Source organism: Passer montanus, unplaced genomic scaffold (genome assembly GCF_014805655.1).
Source record: "Passer montanus isolate IOZ18808 unplaced genomic scaffold, ASM1480565v1 scaffold82, whole genome shotgun sequence".
NCBI classification, from domain to species: domain Eukaryota; kingdom Metazoa; phylum Chordata; class Aves; order Passeriformes; family Passeridae; genus Passer; species Passer montanus.
This window is the reverse complement of record NW_024373479.1, coordinates 617066-637552: the sequence shown is the minus strand read 5'-3', so window position 1 is coordinate 637552 and position 20487 is coordinate 617066.

Sequence of the window (20487 nt, the reverse complement as noted above, 5' to 3'; positions counted from 1 at the left end):
CAGGGATCAGGGAAGGCTGATGGGCCTGTTGTTTCCTGGAACCTGTTCCTTGCCCTCCTTGGAGGTAGGAGCAACATTTGCTTCCACCCAGTCTACAGGAGCCTCCCATCTCCCATGATTATTGAGAGTGTCCTCGTAGTGACATTGGCCCCCAGCACTCATGGATGCATCCATTCAGTCCCAAGGACTTTGTTGTCCAGTTTGTTTGAATATTCCCATGACTGATCATCCTCTGCAGTGGGTAAGTCTTGCTCCAGACTTTCCCACTGGCCTTAGAGGATTCCTCAATTTTTGCAGTAAGACCCAAGTGAAGAAGGCATCAATCCCAGTCTGGGATTCCGTGTTCCCACTGCTGGGATCTTGTGTTCCCACCTGTGTGAGCTGTGTCTTTGCTGCTGACAGGAAATAGAGTGGAGCTTAGTTCTGCTGTTAAAAGGTGTTTAACAGCAGGAAAATAGGCCATGCTCTTTTGATCTTTTTTTTTTGTAAATGTGAAATCTTTTATGTTGTGTTGCCGACACCCGTGAGCAGAAGTGACAGAAGACCAAAATCTCTGTTAGCCTAGTTATGTCCTACACCCAGAAGAGCAGCTATTAACACAAAAGAAAAACAGGACCCCCCATGACCTGTCTTTTGCACTCAGTTCTTCATCCCCACTAACAGTATGGGAAAGTTGTACCAGGTAACTTTGTTTTTTTTCTGAGGTAACAAATCACAGCAAGCAGATTGATCCTGAGTTAGCAACTAGGGAGAGGTGGGGGGAAAAACAACACCCTTCAGCTATAATGTTTTCCAAAGTTAACACGTCGCATAGGAGGTGTAAATGATATGAGGACTGAGGGCTGCTGAATTTCCAAATGCCTTCCTGCAATATCTTGGTCTGGCAATTAATCAATTTTCTGTGCCTTTCAGAGTTTTCCTCTGAACAATGTTCTTCCTATGAAGCTCATTAACCATCAAAACCTGTCATGTCTACACATGTTTTTCTTGCACCTCATTAAGAGATTATTGATTGTTGGCTTCTGCCTCTTTCAGAATTTGCTTCAGAAAATTAATTTCAACCACGAGTGCAATTTAACTGAATGCTTTTGCCAATGCTTGATAATGACTTCCTTTGTTTAAAACCATTTAAAATTTTTCATCATGTTTATTTCGTCCCCAGCAAAATACGAATCATCTTCAGCTGAAGCAAAAAAGGGAGAAAATGTACCTTGATAAAAATGTATGATATTGTTTTAAGATAGATTGAAGCCTGAAGCAGTTTCAGAAATGCAAGAAAACTTCATAATTGCTATTGATCCATTTGTAACAAGTGTATCTTGTGGCCACCAGATTTTTCTTCCTGTATGAGGTTTGTCAATATAGTCATTCCATTGAGGGAGGAACACAGGCCAAGCAATTAACATTTTTTTGGGGGGATTGCTTTGGTAATTAGACCAATTTTTCACTGGTAGGTTATTAATTATTCAGGTCTCATGGGGGTTTTTTAAATAGGAAACATTGGTAAGTTCTTTTTGCACTTATGAACAAACTTCTCCTGAGTCATCAGCCAGCAGAGTCAGTCAGATACTCTTTTGCTCAGGAAGAAGGAATGAGAAAAAAGGCTTTTTACACGTAACATTTCCTGGATGTTACATCCATTCTGGCTAGTGCAAAGGAGGGTAGGCTCTTCTTTTAAAGCTGCTGGGGCAGGCAAAGCCACAGCACACATTTTTTCAGGGAAACAGCTGAAATAGAGAGAGGTGAAGGACCAGATTTTTCCAAGGTTTCTAGCTGCTCTTGAGGCTAATGAGAGTCTCAGAAGGGCCCTCGTAATGGAGGCATCAAGTTGCTGTTGTTCCCATGCTGAAATCAAGCAGAAGTGAAGTGGGGTATCAAATCTTTCTGTGCTCTTTTGACATTGCAGTGAGATGATTACAGCAGCTCATCCTGGAAGATGCAGCACTAAGGGTCTTCCTTCCTGGGGATTCTCTCTTGACTGACAGAGCTGTGTTCAGAGGTGTTCCTTGTTTACCCAGCCTCAGTGTCTGTGTGTTCCTGCCTCCTGCTTTTATCACACAGCTTTCACAGACTCCTTCATGTCGAAATGGTCTATTTTGACAACAGTGGAAAATGGACAGATGACTCAAAACCAGCCCAAAAGAACTGTGCTGTACAGCTAGACAGCAGTAGTTTCTGGAAGAGACTCTTACGATCATTGAGGCTGGGAGGCAGCTCTGGAAATTGTCTCGTTCAAGCCCCTTGCACACAGCATTTTCAGCTAGAGGAGTTTTCTCAGTGCCATATCCAGTTGGATTTGAATACTGTAAAGAATGGAGACTCCACAACTATGCTGTGCAACCAGTTCTCACATTCAACTCCCTTTGCAATTAATTCTTGGGTTTGGGGGAGTTTCTTGTGTTTCATTTTGTGCCTGTTGTCATTTTACTGGGTATGACTGAGGCGTATCAGACATCTCTATTTTTCCCAGACAAGTATTTATACACATTGACAAGATCCTCTCTTTCTCCTATTTTTTTGTTCATCTAGGCTAAGCAGTCTTGGCTTTCTCAACCTCACCTCAAATGTAGGTAGGCAGAAGTGACATTTGGATCTGGCTTCATTGTCAGGAGTTTACTTGTGAAAAGTCACTCTAAGGATATCTGTTAACAGGAGCGTTGGCTTCTGGCTTCTCTCTGATAGTTTTTGACCCTTGATGCCTCTAGGTAGAAAGACTAAGAGTAGACTTGTTGGGCCTTCTGGTCTTCAAATCCTCCAATGGAGAAGTTCTCCTCTCCATGATGCTGGTTGAGGTACACTCCATGCTTTATGTGGTTTCCTCCTCCCATCCTCCCACAGTTAATGACACCTCTCCACTCTCTTGGCAAGAATGGCTGGGTTGACCCATCTGTCTCACTTAAATAATTAGGGATTGGATGGGTGTGATTCAGACTTTCAGTTTATTTCAAAGCAGGCAGGTTAACCTTCAATCTGTGGTCTCCCATAGTATACTGAAAAACAACATTTCAGATTTCAAGTAAACAATACAAATCCAAATTCAACCACCAGTAATAAGAAAACAAAACCTACAGATGCGCGTGCTGTGGTAATTGTTCTGCATATCATAGGAGAGGCATTTAAATGGCTTTCCATTAGGGAGTATGCTATCTGTATAGTTTTAAAGACATTTAAAATGAAAATAAAATGTTTCGTGGAACAGACGGGCTGGTTAGTCACCTGATGTTGTGTTCTAACCCCTTGCAGGATGAGCTTCTCCCACTAATTCCTGCACACAAGTCTCTTGTCATGTGGCTGGATACTCCGGGAGTCACAGCCCATTGCCAAATCCCGTGTCCATTTGCCAGAGGATAACAAATCATCTGTTGTGGTCCCATGGTGGTCGTTGACTAGACAGAGTGCTCTCCAGGCAGGATCAGAAGCCATCAGCTGCTCCCTCCTGTTGGCTCTGTTCTAGCTATCCTGGCTCCTGCTCAGCTCATACCAGTGCACTTAATCAAATTGCCACCTGTCAATTCTCTGTTTCTGGGCTGCACAAGCCAGCAGGAGACAGCCAAGGTCAATCCCAGTCCTGCTGCAGCTGATGGCAAAGCTACCCTCGGGGAGATGAGATATTCCCTCGGTGTTCCATGTGGTGCTCCACGGTTATGGAGATCCCTGTCTGTAAGGGGCTGGGTAGGCAGTGCCCTGTGCCACAAGGAAAGTCAGTTTGCATTCTCTCAGAGGCCTTGAAGGATGACAATGACTGGACTTTTAGTGCTACTGAATTAAGTGAAATACGTAGATAAGGACTTTGGTTGAAATCCCCCTTCTTGTACAAGTGCCAGGATTAAAAATCATTCAGGGTACACACTTCTTACTGCAGCTGGGGAGGTTCTGGTACCATAAACACCAGTATGGACCAGGGCCACTGGTAACAATCTTGTGTAGAATAAAACAGACTTTGTGTCTGTGGGCAGGTTGGACATAAAGCACCTACTGCTGTGCCCATGACTAGCCATGGACCAATGTGCTTTGCCTCTGTTCCCAAGCTCAGGCACACTCTCTAAGCTCTTCAGGTGTTCAGTTTGGTCTTAAAAGCAGCTGAACTCATTCTGCTCTGCTGTTCCCACTGGCAGGCTGTTTCAGACCCTAATTGCTGTAGTGATTAGGAAACCTCTTTTAATTTCCAACCTAAATGTATCCATAGCCAATTTCTGTTCATTTGTTCTGGTGCCAGTATTGGCCATTAAGTCAAATAGCTCTTTTGTCTTCTGGTATTTATCCTCAAGATAGATTTGTAGAGAGAAGTCTTCCCCCTTTCACCAGCTATTTTGCTAGTCTAAACAAGCTAAGCCCCTTCAGTCTCCTTTGACTGAAAACTGATTCTTCAGCCTGAGTGATCTCTCTTCTCCAATTTGAAGTCAGCAGTAGTCACACAGGCAGAAAACCAGAAATATTTTCTACCTTTAGTGGTTATATCTTAAGTAACTGCATTTACTCTGTGGATTAATTGGCCAAGCATTACCATTCTCCTCATGTATCCAGTTCTTCATATGTCTCTGTGCAGAAGATAGCTGAATAATCTGGTTCCATCATTAGAAAGATTTGTGAAGAACACCAGCAGTATGTCCTGCTGTAATAAAACTGCTCTGTTGGACAATGGATAATGCTGAGACTTTAGGCTGTTTTTTTCTCATGTGGTGTTCTTGATCTCTCCCTCCTGTCTCCTCTCCTGTTTTTTTGGCAGGGGGAAACCCTTAAGAGGGTAGTCCATGGGGTGGTGTGTAAGAGCAAGCCCTGCTTTCTTCCTGAGTTTTCTTCTTGTCTGCCAGCACAGTTGTGTTCAGCTGGAAGATCATACTGAGTATTTCCAGCTGCTCAGACATCTCTTTGCTTTTCAGAAGTCTGAATTTCCTCTTCTCTGGCACAGATTTAAATGCCTTTCATTAGGCCTTGGTCTTCATCACACAAAATATAAGCGGTACATTCAGTTTTCATGATGAAGAGTGATCCTACTGGGAGAACATCAGTGAACTTCTGAGCTAAAACTGGTAAGCTTTGAGGGTTTTGTTCACTGGGGCTGGCAAGACTCTGGAACAGTTCCCTGCAGGTCTAATTATTTTTACTAGACAATCTCCCATTGCAATGAATGGGAAGTTTGGACTGTACCATGATTCCAATGGACTTTATTTTGCCAGACTGTCATGTTGGATAACATAACGTGCCATGAGAAGGGACTGCACTGGGAGAGGAACATGCTTGCTGGTGTGCCTCATGTAAGCAGGGCTGTGATCTAGCAACAGTTCAAGGTCACATTTTGACTGTGTATATTGTTTTAATTTGCAGCGTCTTGGCAGTGCACGCAGTCACATTTGTTAGTGTTTGAAAAGAACAAGGGAAATTAAATATGCAAGAGCATTAAAGTACGTTTCAGCATTTGACATAAACCCACAAAATTAAAGCAATCCAGACATATGCCTGCTTCTCTGCTGCTTTGCATCAACATGCCCTCAGCTTCAGCTCCGTGACACCTACCACTTTGAAGGGACAGTTCTGTGAGCTTGTGATGACTAAGAGTAATTTAAAAGTGATACAAGAATGAATTGTGGTGACAGTCATTGACCCTGTTTCTTCTATTTTCTTTTTTTTTTTTCTTTTGAAATCCCTCATAGCATCAGAGCCATGTGTAGGATTGGCTTTATTCACAGAGCCTGACTTACAGCAGATCCGTGTGTCTGCTGGGTTCAGGGTTAAAACTGTATAGACTGGGAGAGAGCTTGTTCTTGGTTCTGACAGTGGTTTTTCTTGATTAGCCTTGAGTTCCTTCACACTTTCTTTTTTTCTGTGCTTTTGACCTTGTAGGGGTGTGTGGGAGTGGGGTGTTCCCAAAATATTGCCTGCCATTTGGTAGCCCATGCAACAGTTGGTATATTTTTGTCACAAGTACTGCTGCTTCCTTACGTATTCCTGGAGCTTGTGTATTCCTGGACCTCATCTTCAGAAAGGTGTTTTTTTTTCCTCATCCTGCCAAAATGTAGGATAAGATGAGTTAGGGTTGTTTGTTTTTTTTTTCTGAGAGTTGATACAGAAGGGTATTTCAATTTCCATGCTGCTGCTAACTTTTCATCAAAACCCCCTAAATTTCTGTGTTCACAAAGAAGTTCTTTGTGAATTTGTTCAACTCATAATGTTTTCCACCTCAAAAAACTTAGTGAAGAAGAAGTTTAACCAGCTCTCCAATATGTTCTTCTTGGAGCCAGTATAAGAAAACCTCTTCATATCCCTGATTCGTATTCCTGGAGCTGGTACACTCCCTCCTTGGAGAAAAGTCCTGACGTGTGTTGAAGCAGCACAGCGTTCTCCTGTTGCATGTGCTACACCTGAGCTGTGGGTCAAGGAGGACATTTGATCTTCAGAGCTCAGATCTGCTCTGTCTCATCTGCTGTCAATGAAGGCTGGAGTGTCTTGGAGCTGAGTCTTGAGAAAGAAGCATGAGTGAAACGCTGCAAGTCAGGCCTGGCCACAACATCTTCTCCTGCTTTAAACTCCCAAGTTAGAGAAATAGGCAGCATAGCACTCCCTTTTTTCTGCCTCAGTCTGTCCTATCAGTTTGGATTGCTGGATATTTGGGACCCCAGTTATTCTTGTACACAGACTGGCATCATGGGAACACAAAAATTGCTGGGTAGTCCAAATATGATAACAACAAAATATTGAATGGTGATAGGAGGGAGATTGTTAAAGCCAGAGCCCTTAGACTACAATTTGATCCAGGGAGTAGAGATGTAGCTGGACATTACCATTCAGATGCAATGCTGGTAGTCCCAGCACTGCATTGCCCCATTTCTGATGGTTGGTGAAAGATCTACAAACAGAATAACAAAACACAAGACCTCAAAGGTTGTATCAGGGGAGTGCTCTGGAGGAGTAAAAAGTTGCCCTATGCTTTTGTTTCTGTGGAGACCCTCTAGTTACTGTTATGAAGCTGAACTTATTGGCTCAATAATTAATTCATTGATTTACAAAAAAAGGGTGAAAAGCATCTGGGGGCCTTTTTTTTTTGCGTGTGAGAAAATGCTGCATTGTAACTTTCAGATTATTTCATGCTAAGTGTACAAAGTTAAGGTACTTTTACTTTGGTCTGTCAGTCAATAACTTCAATGAGCAGCAGCTGTGGAGAGGAGAAAAGGAACTAAAAGAAAACTTCCTACTGACTGATCCTCTGCTTAGGAGTTGCACTTGAAAAAGCCAAAAGAGAATAGTCTGCTTACAGAGAGAGCATCTAACAGGGCTGTTGACAACCAGGATCGTGAGAAAATAGCAATGGGTTGTTTTAATCAATTCAGAAGGAGAGGCAATCGATTTTAGGGATAGCAAGGGGTTACTCAGCCAATAATTAACCACCTTATCAAAGTTTTCTGGTAAAACCATGGATTATGTTGAACTCAGACTCCTGGCTCTTTGAGGAGAGTTCAGATCTGGATTTTCCTCTTCCCCAGTGCTCTTTGCTGCTGACATGCTGCCACTGTCAGTGCCCTTTGTTCTTTTTCACAGGCAAAGGGATTAATTTCTGGTACAGCATCTGCACAGAGGATCTGGGGAGAGCTGCCACGTCAGTGTGGGGTGGGAGACAGAGTCAAAGCTGCCCAGGAAATGCTTCTGTTGAGTCTCTTTTATGTTGCGTTTCTCTACATTAAAAGGGAGGAGGGGAATTGCAATATCCTCCAGTCTCCAGTCCTTCAGAAATGTTTAAAGGGCCCTTGTTGTTAATGGTACCCCTTCTCAAGGCACAAATATTCAGTGGTGCAATTGTGACTGATGCAGTTGGTGAGATGAAGCAGGTGGAAATCCTATTGGCAAAGTTTGAGGGTTCTGGAGTGCTGTCTTTATTCCTGTGATTAACCTTCTCTGCAGACACTTGACCATTCAGCTCAGAGTGCAAAATAATTTGTGGGATGTCCTTTCTTTATAATTTCTGCCACTGCCATTTCTGACTCATTACTGTGCCAAACAAAGAACTGTGTTTAGAAATAATATTTTGTTTCTTAAGGTAATGAGTTCATTCCATTCCACTGATGCTCTGAATGAGATTAATCTGTACTCTACTGGGATCATAGTTTGTTTCTGCTACAGTACTGTGCAGAGCTTCAGAAAAGACCAAGACCCTTTCAGACTTTGATAAACCCAGATAATGAGAAAGTTCCTTCCCCATTTGTGGCTGGCTGAACATTTTTGATCAGTCTTTTTCAGCAAAAAGTGCTTTTGCCAAGCAAAATATGTATGGGGAAAAACCTGAAGGGGCAGAGAGATGCTCTGCATTTGTGAGAAAGAAAATGTCTTTAATCTTGTTTTACAATAAGTGGACTCAAATATGACAGGGCTAAATGAAACATCCAGTATCTCTTAGTAAGGCTGTGACAGAACTAGGATCTCAATTTTGCTGCTCTAAGCCCTAATTCCAGAGTTTAAAACACAGAATCATCTTGTTCCTTCTTTATGCCTTTAAACATAGCTTGATCCTTCTATTTCCATGGACTCTGTGTAATGGGTGAGCAGCCACAAAAATATTAATTGTATGCCTGGCTTTCCTGTTGCTGATGAATATCACTCAAGCCTTGTGCCTTGGTTTCTTTAATTATAAGATAAAGTTAATGATGCCACCTCAGTTTTGCATAATTCCGGAAGAATTTAATGTTGTTATTTTTCTTGCTGAGCACTCGGGACCAAGACCTGTGGTTGTTACTTGACTGTTAAAATCAAAGGACTGTTTGCAAGTTAAAGCATTGCCTTTGTGGGGACAAGCCAGTGCCATCTGTGAAGGTCTATAAGAGCTGTTTCTGCATGCTTCTTCTCTTGCCTTCAGAGAAGTTCTTCTTTTGCACAGTCTGAAATTTCTACATGAATTGGAAGGTAAGAATGTGACACCAACCTTTTGTTTTGTGCCTTGCAATACTCTCTTTGAGGGCTGCACAAGAAATTGTGGGCATTAACATTCAGATACAAGGAAGATGTGTTTGGAATTCTAATGCTGTTGTTTATGCTCAGACAAGTCAAACTGTTCTCTGGGTATTTCAGTATAAAGCATAAAAGTTTCTAATTAAACTTATAAATCAAGAACACATTCTCTGAAAATATTTCCCACTGCTGGATGCAAAGAGTATTTATGTGATTTTCCAAAGAGCAAAAGGTATAAGATGCCAGTAGTTGTTGCAGATTGCATATTGAAATACTGAAGGCATACAATGCAGTTGGTAAAATAATCTTGTCCATGTTGATAAGCCTGGTCACAGACATGTATTTATTTTTATTTTAGAGTGCATGTGTGTCTTTGCCTAGTGTAAGGAAGAGAGCTCTTTATATCTGGTATTTCTCCTCAATGATTAGGTGTCCCTCTATTGGGAAAAACATTGCCATTGAGCTGAAATTCAAAGTCACCATTATCAGTCAAAAAATAGAGAAGGAGCAGTCAGACTAACTTGTCTCAATGTGTGTGTAATCCCCAGTTGCCTTCTTTGATTCAGATCAAAATAAAGGCTGTCAAGTCTTGTTATGCTGTATTAAAACATTTTATTGGACATCAGTATGGTACTAGAATCAGTACCATGAGGACGAGACATAAAATTGCAATCTTCTGTTGCTGTCCTGAACTTGAAAAAGAAAACAGATCTGTCTGAATATCTCTCTCTGTTTCCTTAGAGGAGCAATCCATGCACCCAGAAGGATCATACTGATATTAAGCATTTGGGTTTTGTTTGTTTGTTTGGTTTTGTTATTTGGTTTGGGGTTTTTTATGTGTTTTTGTTTGTTTTTTTTTATGTGTGTGTGTATGTGTGGGATTGCTGCTGATCGTGGGGTTTTTTTGGTGGGTTTTTTTTGTGTTTTTTTTTTTTTTTCCTAAATCAGGAGGGTGTCATTGGACCTGCTGGTTGGTGGATCCTGTTGCTAGGAGTAAACTTGACCCTCAATAATTAGTGCTAGAGAGCTTCGTTTGGCCTCCAGCTCTGTGAGGAAAGGTTTAAGTGCTGTGATGCTGCTCAAAATCCATTAACCAAACAGAGTCTTAAGGAGCCTTTGGACTTCCTGACCTTGTGCAATCTCTAGCAAACAAATTCTCTAAGCTAATCAATGAAACAGAATAACTTTGTGGTCTTTACATCCACCTACTCTTTAGTGGCTCTAATCCAAAGCCCTAACAGGAGAGATTTCCTTATATTATTAACACAGCTGAGCTGTGTTTTGACCACCTTGCCAGGAACCCCTGCCCCCAGATATTATTTTTAAGACCCCAGGGATATGAAGTTCTGCTAGTAGCACTGCTAGTCCTGGCAAACACATCCAGCCTTTTGGAGCCTAAAAGTGCCTGACTGGCCTGGCAGTAGGTGAGGTTTTCACAAGCTCAGCTGCAACAACACAAAACCTCTCTGTGAACAGCACATGCCATCTTCCTGCTAATGCATGAGCACAAGACACATGAATTATGTGTAAATACTGACAGGCTTGAAGCCCAAGAGGAGGGGTGAGCAAGTTTTGTCTCTGCCATAGATACAGACATAATGAAAAATCTCAGGTTTCCTGGGGACACACAGAAGATCCCAGTGGTCTTGGCATTACGAGGAGGCCCATCAAACAGCATTAGCACACTAATTAAATGTGCAGCTTAAACTTAATTTTCCTGGTAGCATTAAGATGGATTAAACATTATTCATTTGGTGATGTCCTTGGTTCTCAGTATTTTTCACTCCCCTTCCCACCTTGTCACTTTGTTTCAATCAGTGATATTACTGGGTTTAGTTTGGGAAATGCGCCTGAGCGGGATTTGAAAATAGGATTTTCTAAGCAAATCTTCATAACTTACAGCACCTGGGTCCCTATTTTGCATAAGAAAAATATTCCTACTTTTAATGAAATAGGTTAATTATACAAAGTGTGAACATAGTAGCTAAGTGGAGAAAATTTGCTAATCTGTAAACGAGGAGGAGGAGGATCTGTTCTATAAATTGCACTTTCTGTATTTCTGTTTCTTTTCCTGCTATGTGAACTTGGTGAGACTCTGTATAGGCACCAACCAGTATGAAACTGTAGGGTGCCAAGTGTTTAGATTAGATATAAGGAGGAAAATCATCATTAGGTGGGTGGTGAGACACTGACATAAGTTTCCCAGAGAAGCTGTGGATGCCCCATCCCTGGGAGTATTCAAGGCCAGACAGGAAAGGGCTTGGAGCAACCTGGTCTGTTGGAATGTGTCCCTGTCCATGAGAGGGGAGGGGTGGAACAAGATGATCTTTGAGGTCCCTTCCAACTAAAACCATTCAATGGTTTTATGATAAGTATTCTGATTTGTGTTTCTGCTCTGTTTTCTGACACATCTTGCTCTACAGACAAATCCAGCTCCTGCAAATCAATGCCCAGCTGCTGAATGCACACCTGGTGAGAGCTTGACAGACATGGTTGTTAATTGATTATATGGGATCTGTTCTTTTGGACTTGAATTCTAGCATTCTGTCCCAAGGATTTGGCGGTGTCTTCAGCCTATCAGGAGGTGAAACTCTAGATATCATATTAAAACTTGTATGTTCAGTGACAGAAGGAGTTTAGACTTTGACTTCTGGGCATCTGCATGCTGACATGATCTTTAATCACATAATTATGTACTGCCTTTCCACCTGAGTCTCTAGGTAGATTAGCAACTCTAAAATCTCTGAAAGAGAACAAATTATAGAGTGACCTGAAAAAGACGGTTGTGATTATTTCCATTTTGTGAAATGAAGGCTGTGATACAGGGTAGGCTACTGGGGCACCTCCAAGCTAAGTAATAGGCTACCTTTTAATTCCTTTTACATGTCCTTGAAATCTGCCATTAGTCTTTACTGCATGAGGAATCCCCAAAATGTCATTCTCTGACCTACCGAATGTAGCCAGCAAAATCTTCTGGAATGTAATGAATCCCAGGATACATGGGAGGACTTTCTCCACAGATTTTTGTTTTAATGCCTATTGTTGACTTATTTTTCTGAGTGGACACTTGTATATTTTATTTTCCATACCCAGCTCAGCTGCTGGATCTGAAAGGCTGCTCTCCTGCTTCTGCAGCTTCTTCCTTGCTGTAATCACACTGTAATAATACAGAGGGAGTTGGTCAAGAGGGGCAATTTCTGTGATTGCTGCTTTTGCCTTATTTGCATTGAATTTTTATTTCTTCATGGAAGCTCCCAGAAGTGTTTTGTGCTTCACAGTTGTAGAAGAAGGGACAGATCCACCTTGAATAAACACATAGACTGTTAGGTGAAGTAGGAAAAAAGGAGAAAATAATAGTGTTTTTCTGTACAAATCAACAAAACTCATAAAGATCATCAGAACAAGAGGGCATTTTTAACCATGCTTCAGCATGGACTAGGAGCAGGCTCACAGCTGGGGTCACACAAGGGGGTTGGAGTGAATTGGGGGGGTTGGAAATTCTTCTCCATGGGTTTGGTTAGAGCAGCCTCTCTCCAGTCACTATCCAGGGCACTTGTTTAAAACTTCCCTTTGTAACCTGAGGGACTGTGAACAGGGAGAAGATGGATGCTTGCAAAGAGGTGCTGATTGATGCAGGTGTGTGGCTGGACTTGCACGAGTCTTGTGAAGCTCTTGGATTGTTTCTGCCTTTGAAACCTTGCTCCTGTAATGACAGTGTGAAAAATGAAAACTTTCCTGGTACCCATTTGCCTTTCAGTGCTCACAAATGCTACTCACAAGCCTGAGAGTAGTAAGGTAATATGTCTGATTTTAAAGAGATGGACAACTTAATTGGTATATAAATTTAGCTCTAATAATGCATATTTTTCTTTGTAATATATTCTGTATATTTTGTGTGTTAGCTGGGTAATTTGTTTCTGCCTTCTACCTTAGGAAGCAGTGGGATGGTGCTATTTATCTTATTTCTTGTGGGAGACTTTTGCAAAATGTTTGTTGGGCTGTTAACTGAGTGCATAAGAAAACAGTCATTGCAATTTTTACTAATCTAAAGCCATTTTCTTTAAGAAGCACAGAATGCAGAACATCCCTTGAACAGACAAAGTACATTTAGTTTGGGACTGGTGTATGAATTTTCCAAAGAGAAGAGCTAATCAAAGAGTGATGTTTATGGAATAATAATGTGATTAGAACTGTCTGATTTATTTACTGATAGAAGTAATGTTGAAAATAGGATTTTGAGAAGCAAATTGTCTGTGTGTGAAATTCTGCTTCCACACCTCCAAAGTATAACTTGTATACCAGGTATTGTAAGGACTCTGAAGGGGCTTAGCTGATTAAAAACAATTGTAGGGCCCATTAGATGAAGAAAATTGTGACCTCAGGAGGAAGGAACTGAGAAGATGTGGGGGTTGATATGAAATTGTGGTTTGAATCCCTCTCCTTCCCACCAAAACAAATGCACTCCTATGAAACTCATCTTTCCCTACCCAAGTGCCAAACATGTTTCTTTGGCTTTGCCTCCTCATGCATGCACATGTACTTGCATATGTTTATATGTAAATAAAACCAAATTGTTTATCACTGGGAGACTCTCTGCTGTGCCTGCTGAGGCACAGTTTATCTGAGGGACAAGTACAGGTCAGGCCATTTGAAGTGCTGCTGGAACACGCTCATTTTTCTTCAACAGGGAGCAAGGTACAAAAGATGTTAAACTTGGAATGAAGTGTCAGCTCCATGCTTTGTCATAGGGACAACTTTTTAATTTTTTTTTTTTTTTAAGTTAGGAAGTAATCAAAAAACCTTGTCTCCCCAGCATCCTTTGTTCAGCACATGCCCATGAACCACAGATGGAGGACAGGTCTGTGGCTGACAGAGCTCTGCTTTCCTGCAGTGTTTTCTATCTTGTTGAACAAACAAAAGGTTTTGTTGTATTACCATCACCAGTACTATTGCCATTATCATTGCTTTTTACTTCATTTAATGGATTCCCAGTGTCCTCCTCTCTGCAACACAGCCTGTCTGTGTCAGCACTGTTAACTATTAAGTTGTTTATTATTTATTATGCGTTAAATGCTGACAATGTGGCGTGCAAAGGATGTAGGCTGAAAGCGAGGCATTTATGCAGATGTGATTTATGCTTTCTCCAAGCTGTCTTTGTAAGAATTCTGAGTTTTCATATTTGCAAATCTCAGGTTGGTGGGTTTTACAGGCTATTCAGCTAATTCAGTCCCATCTTTCAAACATCTGTCGCCTCTGAAAAGTTCTCAGTGTAAAGAGGAAACTGTTATTTATAAGAAGAAGCTGTCAAAGATCAGCTATGTTCAACAATCTAAAGCATCACTTACGTACATCAGCACTAAACTATGCTCATTTGGATAGCATGAATGACTAATTTTAGCTTAAAATTGGAAGCAATTATGGGTTCAGGAAGAAAAGTAGGGCTGTATGTCATTAGTAATTGATTTCTTTTGTGGAAGAGCTTGAAACGAATATTTAAAAAGAAAAACATTTTAAAGTGGTGTAACCTGTGGCATACAATACACAGATGTTGAACAGATTTGTGTGTATGTGTCTCAGGTGGATGGATATTTCTGTTGTCATTCTCCCTTATCCCTACAGCTCCCTAAAAATTCTGCTTTGCCTCCCTGCACCTTTCAGCTTTTGTGAAACTCAGGCTGATGATGGCTCACACTGGGAACACTGTGCAAGTGGTGTGCAAAGAGGAGAGTGGTGCAGGAAGCTCTGACATGCTTGGCAAGATGCTGGGGGTATTTTCAGTATCTGAAGGTCTTATAAGTAAATAATTGTTCCACCTGTGCATCTTGTGGTGAACTACAGCAGGGGAGTCCAGCAGAACAGTGATGCTCTGAACACTGGTGAAGGACAGGGACAAGTTTGAGCACAATTCCTGTAGGACGAGAACTGACTGTGGCAATGCACTCCTTCTGCTTCTCCCTTTCCCTGCTTCTTGGAACAGCACGTGGTCTTTCCAGGGAATGGTCCTTGGCAACCCAGGGAACAGCTACTGGGTCAGGAATCCTGACCTCTCTCAAATGAGTCAGGTCAAAGAAATTGCCCTGCACTTATTTCTCACTGGAGCTTGCCTTCTATGGCAAGGAGTCATCAGAATGGTCAGGCCAGATGCTGGGACCAAGCTGTCATTCTTTCTGCTGCCAGGGCTGCAGCCCCTCCTAGGGAATTTAAGGGCCAGGAAAAGCAAGTAAGAACAATGCCCACAGGACTGATGTTATGAAGGATGCCTTCATTGGTGACCAGCTCTGGGAATGCTTTGGGCTATTAAAATAAATCATGTTTGCCTGAGTGGAGCCAGCAAGTGGGGAGAGGAATGATGAAGTGATCCTTGTGTCTGGAAACCAGAATCTCAAGGACTTTGTTGGATCTCTTCTCTGGGAGAAGTTACATTTAATTGTCTTTTGCAAGCAGATGTGACCTGTGAGTCTGGGCTGATGACTTTAAACTCAGTATTGTGCTAGTAGGATGATGTGGCTTTTGGATTAGTCTAGATCATGTCCAGTTATTTTGGGGTGTGCATGAGGTGAGGATCTGTCTGCACAAAATCACATCAGCCTGCTGGGTGGGATCCAGCTCCTCAAGCATGATACAACTTGAAGCCTTTTGAGATGTGTGAGGGTATCCAAGACAGCCAGTAAGGTCTGCAGCATTAACACAGGACCTACATCTGACCCACGTTGACCCAGCAGGGCTCTGGGGGTGTCTCAGAAAGGCTGGACACCCCTGGGAACCACGTGCTGCTTGGCTGTGCAGAGGGCTGAGGAGCAGACCTGCAATAAATATCCGACTTTCCATATGTCTGCCTGGGAGAGACGACCTGCCCTTCGAGGGGCCAGGCTGAAATAGAATTCCCTTCCCTTTCTCTAAGAGAAATCCATATAGAAAACAACAGGCCTGCATGTGGCCAGGAAACTGAAAGTCAGAGGTGTTCTGTGGAGTTCTAGTTTAAAAGACAAATACATGCAGAGAAGTTGGCTAAAAAAAGGAAGGATTTTTAGTTTTCTGAATACTTTTTATTTGGTTTGGCTTCAAAGCTGGCAGGATTGCTAATTTCATGAGCAGCTGAGGGATGAAAAGACCCTTGCTTCAAATCTTGGAGGATATCTGCCAAGTACATCTGCCTTGGGACTAGCACACCTTGCTAGCCAAGGCAGCAGAACTGTGAGGAGTCCAGGGTTCACTCAAGAGTCTTTTGTGGATTAGATCAACATTTGTCAAGACATTTTTAAATCAATCTTTTTTTTTCTTTTTTTTTACTCAGCAAGCCACTTTTGATGACCTTGTTTCAGCCAAAAATTTCCAAGAATCTCTGCTTGCAGAGTCTGAACCACGCACAGGAGACATTTGCCATGACTGTTTCTTTCCTTAGGACTCTTTATAGCAAGAAAAATTACACAAATATTCAATTTATCTCATTTTTGAAATTTCATAAGTAAGATTTATAAATGCCTCTGACAGGTTGTAGGCTGATCTCCAATCACTACACCTCACTTTCCCAAAGACAGAAAGATCTGTGCAAAATTCTTATGGAAGAACAAAATACATGTTGGTATTCAGGCACTCAAATAACTTTCTCTGACTATGTTAAAACTTAAGCTAAAGATTCAGATTGTATTAAAATTAGATAGTTTGGTGTCTCAGTCTCTTATGACTTTCTGGCTACCTCATGGTGTTTTGTTTCTATTTCTACAACTATTTTTATAGTGTACAGCTTCTGACCATACCTAATCAGGCCAAAATTTAGATCTAGTCTAAAAAAATAATACCTCTGCACATTAAAAAATATCGTGAAATATTTAATGTAAAAAATTTGAAAAGATAACCTTGCTTACTACTGTTTCCCCCCTCCCGGAATCCCACACCTGAATTGTAGACACTTCTTATTTTCAACCTTGCTGGATTAAAGAAAAAAAACTCCAATTCCTTCTATTTTTGTTTTCCAAGGGAATGAGACTTATGATCCTATTCTGCCTGCCTGTCAGTCATTCTGTTAATAACTTTTGGGTCCACTGGCTGGTCTCAGCCACCTTTGACACAGGGCAGCCACCTCTCAGATATTACATTCCTACGCATTTGGTGCAAATCAAGACGTGTGTCAAGGAGAAAGACTTTATTGGAAATTTATCCCTCCCACAGGCCAGCAGCCACCCAAGCAGTCAGCAAGTTGGTGTGGGCCTAGTTCCAGGCTGGCTGTCACACCTGGCTGTGACACGGGGGACTTGGAAATGTGAATCCAGGGTGGATGTGGCAAAGTCTGGAATTGTGGGAAGGGGAGAGGGTTAGAATCACGTGGGGTAGAAAACACAGAACCATGGAATGGTTTGGGTTGGAAGGGACCTAAAAGCTCATCTTGTTGCATCCCCCTGCTATGGGCAGGGACATCTCCCACCAGTCCAGGTTGTTCAACATCCCAGGGGAGACTGGAAGAAGGGACACCAAGGAAGGTGACTTTATTGCAGGAGTGTGCCTGAGATGAGGATGTTAAAACCAAATCAATAAGGATCTATTGCTCAATATTAATAAGGATACAGGCTTCTACCAGCTCACAGAGGGGAAGGTGAGATGCATTTACAATTCTATTTGCATGTTTTGTATCCCAGCTACCTTGGTGGGTGACAATGAATAGTCAGACAACTGATTATTGAGTGTTTGATGATGATCTGTTTAATCTCAGTCCAGAGTGAATATATTTAATGTCTTGATTTTTCTGTTGAATATGTTGTGGCATTGGTTGCATACAATGCTTTCTAACATCTTATTAACTAAACAAAATCACTGAGTACTTTTAACAATGAGTGGTTTGTTTGGCTGCATTAATATAAATTCAAATTCCTTTTACTGTCACTGCATGCATATGAACCATCTCTTTCAGAAAAAGAGATTGATTCTCTTGGAAAAAAATTAACAGGCACTCCCATAACCCAACATACTCCTCTACCTGAGAAAATTTCTAAATTTCAGCAGCTTTTGCAGTAAATAAATGCAGTTTTTGGAATATTTCATAGTGTGTTATGGGCCTGACTTGCCAGGTTTTCAAACCCTCTGCCACAATTCGAAGAAATGATTTGGTATTTTCCTTATGTTCTTAGTGTTTTGGGAGAGGAATATTTGCAAGGATTCACTGAAAGAGAGCACCAAGCTGGGTGTCATTTTGATTTGGAAAATGCTATAATTATGCTCTGTTTGTTAAGCTGTTTTATGGTGTGGTGTGTTTTCATCAGGAGGATTCTGTGTGCAGAATAAAATTGAGAGTATGAGACAGATCAACCAGCAGCTGCTATTTGACACGCTCTGTCCACTGGCCTGGTTTATTACACCTGGAGTGAAACAACTAAAGCACTAGGGATGAATATGTCTCAGTTTCCTGTAAAATGAACTCCTGGGTTTTGCTGGTAGTGGCTGTTGGTTTTCATATGAAATTAGTAGTGTCTCATTAAATGAAAGGCAATTATATGTATTAGCAATAATGATAGAATCATGCAAAAAAAAAAAAAGTCAACCAAAAAATATCCCCTATGGATGTAATTTTAGAAATGCATTATGCAAGGGTTAATTTGTGAGCTGGGTTTTTTTTCTTCCCCCACGTTTTGAAAGCTTTGCTGTAATTTTGTATGAAATTTGAGATCAGTGACTCTATAATATCTAATGAATAATTTACTACGCCAACAGTCTTTCTGTGGAAGAATACTAAATTAATTAAGGCCTGGAGGAATTTCCATGTGTTTAAGCCACATTATATCTTCAAGGTTTTACTGCTTCAAAGTCACTGAGATGAACTCCTGGCTTTTCAGGTGTTAACAGTCCCAGAAAAACAAGATTGATGCCCCTGCTTTAGCCTAGAAAAACTAAAGGTCTTGAGCGTGTGTTTTGAGTGAATCTATTAAAAGGGTAGTTCCTTGCACTCAATTTGCCCCCTTATTTATTTCTTTTTAATGTATTTATAAGAAGTGCCCTACCACCTCCCACACCCAGAGGTATTTTGCTGGGTTGGATGGCACACTCTGAGCCAGTTCATTAGGCTGGGTCATTTCTCTGGGTTAAAGGAGAAGGGGACCCTCTCCCAACAAGACAAGCTGTAGCTGAGCTTAACCTTGCCCTGAAAAGTACAAAACTTACTTCTAACCACACCAGCCTGTGCAGAAAGGGATTGGTTTTGGACCTCTTGGTCAATCTTGACAGAATCAGTCAGAAGCATTTTAATTGTTTGAGTCTCAAGCCAAAAGCATCTCTCACAGCTGATGGTACAGTGAAGGCTGGATACGGTGAGAATGCCAACCTGCCACACACACATTGCTTATTTAAACAAGACAAAATAGCTGCTTTCCAGCTGCTCTCGATGCCCTTGAGTTGAAATGCAAATACAGGAAAAACATGTGCCACTATTACCAGATGACAGCCGTTCCCCTTGCCTGGAAACCAGTCAAGCACAGAAGAGAGGAAATCAGTCCCTCTCTCCCATGGCTAACCACACTTATCATTCTCTCCTTGCTTCCAGCTGCTGACCAACTACCCCAGGCAGGACAATTTGACTCTCTGTGAGAAACCCTTCAGAGGTCCCTCATGTAGGCTTTCATCTGGTACACAATTTACTGAACCAGTAGTGCTTACATGTGTCCTGGTCTGGGCTCACAGGTACTAGGTTTTTCTTACACCACTTCTGCGCTATCCCCACTTTAAAGTTAATGAAGTGGAGTGCAGAGGGTACTTGGACAAAGGTTCATTAGGACATCTGTGACACATTGCCATGGGTTATTCTTGCTGAGGTGCTGTAACACTCCATGTGTCTGTACCAAGAGCATGATGGCACTTGAAGGGGAAACAACTCTAGCAAGGACAGCAGATGCTCAGCTGCATTCTCTCAGGTAAGCTTAGATCTGAGCTCCCTTCAAGACCAAGTATTAAACTTGGCTCCTTCCAAACACTGGATGGATGCTTGGACCTGGAGTGCTGCTGCTGCTGCAGAGCCATGGCCCATGAAGAGTGCTGGACCTAAACCCTCTCCTGGTTTTTGCAGTGGGGTTTGAGGAGTCTGGTCCCTCCTCAGCACACAGCTCTGTCCCTTTCTTAAAGCCACGTGCCAAAACACTTTGCTGCATCAGGACCTCTTTGGCACCATGACCAATTTGTACATACAGTAAATCAGAAAGGAACCAGGGCAAAGGCTCGGGGTACAGAAAGCTGCAGTGTCTGATTAAACGTGGTCAAATTACTGACTGTGTATGTTCAGGCTGCTTCAACAAATTAAAAGTGGGGGCTGGAGGAAGGATAGTCAATGAGGCCTGTATGATTGTAGAAGGTGGGGGGAAGTCAGGCTAGGGGTGCTCAGCAATACCCAAATTGTCCTGTTTGCCAATATCCAGGGATAATTTACACATCAAAAGGAGAGGGCGGAAATGGACATGAAAAGTGACAGCGATTGCCAAGTTAAATAAAAGCCCCTCAGAGAACATGAAGAGCAATAAGAGTCGTTTGGAAAGTTGGCTGGAGAAGAAGAGGTTATGTGAGAGCTTATACCCGACC